This window comes from Acyrthosiphon pisum, chromosome A1, assembly GCF_005508785.2.
Source record: "Acyrthosiphon pisum isolate AL4f chromosome A1, pea_aphid_22Mar2018_4r6ur, whole genome shotgun sequence".
Taxonomy (NCBI): Eukaryota; Metazoa; Arthropoda; class Insecta; order Hemiptera; family Aphididae; genus Acyrthosiphon; species Acyrthosiphon pisum.
In genome coordinates this window covers 35,692,264-35,694,284 of record NC_042494.1, presented here as the reverse complement: position 1 = coordinate 35,694,284, position 2,021 = coordinate 35,692,264, and positions in this window count along the sequence as shown.

Below are 2,021 nucleotides of genomic sequence, written 5' to 3'. Positions count from 1 at the left end.
ATGTCACCACTCCGTATAACTCTTCTTGGTATGCTTACCTTTGTGATATCCAAGTGTTCCTGTCTATATCGTTCCCAGGATGTATGGTATTCACTCGGAAGTGATTCATCCCACGATAACTTTAATTTCCACAGTTGTTGAATAAATATTTTTGCTTTTACAATTACTGGTCCAACTAGCCCGAGTGGATCAAATAAACGGGATATTTCGGAGACTATAGTTTGCTTTGTCATCCGTGTTAATGGTGTCATTACTTGGACCTTGTAATGCAGCTGGTCCGCTTTAGGTTTCCATCGTATTCCAAGGGTTTTAATTGAATGGTCATCTTGAAAACTAAGATCAGAACTAGTGGCTCGCAGATCGTCGGGGATTCGGTTTAATAGCTCTTCACGATTGGAACACCATTTCCGAAGAGAGAATCCTCCCCGTTCGCATAATTGTAACATGTAATCTTGAAGTATGGCTGCTTCCAAAAGGTCTGTGGCGCCGGTCAGAAGATCATCTACATATAAGTCACGCTTGGTAATACGTGCTGCATTAGCAAGGTCATCCTTTTCACAGTCTGCTAAGAAATATAATGTTCTGATAGCCATAAAAGGCGCGGATGATGTTCCATAAGTAACCGTGTTTAAACGATATGCTTCCAATGGATCGTTTGGGTTTTCCCGCCAAAGAATTTGTTGATATGACTGACAGTTTTCACTAACATTGATTTGCCTATAAATTTTTTCGATATCAGCTGTAAGAACTACCTGATGTATTCGGAATCTCATTAAAATTCTACGGAGGTCATCTTGAATAGTTGGGCCAACCATTAAAGTTTCATTGAGTGATATATTGGTGGAAGTTTTTGCAGAAGCGTCAAAAACCACTCGAATCCTTGTGGTAGAGCTCTATTTCGGATGATTGGGTGATGTGGTAAAAATACTTGTGGATGTTCCGTCGAATGAATATTCGTCTTAGTCGACAGGGTCATGTGACCAAGATTTTGATACTCACGCATAAACCTGACGTATTCCAGCTTAAGCTCTGGGTTTTCATTTAATTTACGTTCCATCTGATGAAATCTCTTCGTTGCCATGAAACGTGATTCACCCAGTAATTGCTGTATGTTGTTACGAAATGGTAGTTTTAACGTAAATCTACCATCGGCGTCTCTTGAAGACGTCTGCAAGAAATGGGTTTCACATTTACATTCTTCAATACTATATTTTCTTCGTTCCTTTGGTTCAACGACTTCTTCGAGCTCCCAAAACTTCTGTACTTCGTTCTGAATGGAATTATCATCGCTACTCACCATTGTTGTCATACAAGAAGTTTGAGGAATAATTTGGTCACTCTGTACCCGCCCTGACAGAACCCAGCCGAACACAGTTTTTTGCCAAATTGTGCGAGTGCCTGCTGGTTTTATTTGACCGATACATAATAGCTCGTAGAATATTTCGGAGCCAAGTATTATATCAATTTTTTTTGTAGAATGAAAGTCTGGGTCAGCACATTCACCTAGATTAATTGTGTTCATGACTTCGTTGGTTGGTTGTACTGACTGCAAGGTGTTCGCGATGTTCTGTAATACCAAGAACCGTAGATCTGTTGAATATGTGTTAACTCTCGATTTTACAGTAGCGCTGACTTGTCCAATTGCTTTACATGACATACCTGATACTCCGTTGATACTTACCGTTGTAGCTGTTTCAGTTATTGGATACCCTAGTTTTGTGGCCAGTCTGGTAGTCATAAGGTTGACTTGGGAACCAGAATCCAGTAAAACTCTTGCCATAATTCCTTTACCACGCACATTGGTAATGATAACTAAAGCCGTTGATAACATTGTTACTTCACCGAGGGGTTTTCTCTTTTCTATTATTTGTGCCTTTAATGCTATATGGCTATCTTCGCTATCCACTATGCTTTCCTGAGTATCAGAAACATTTCCATTTTCTTCATAAATTAATGCACTGTTCGCAAATGCTTCTTCTCTTTCCTCGTCTTCAAGATGTAGTTTGCTATTGTGTCGTTTG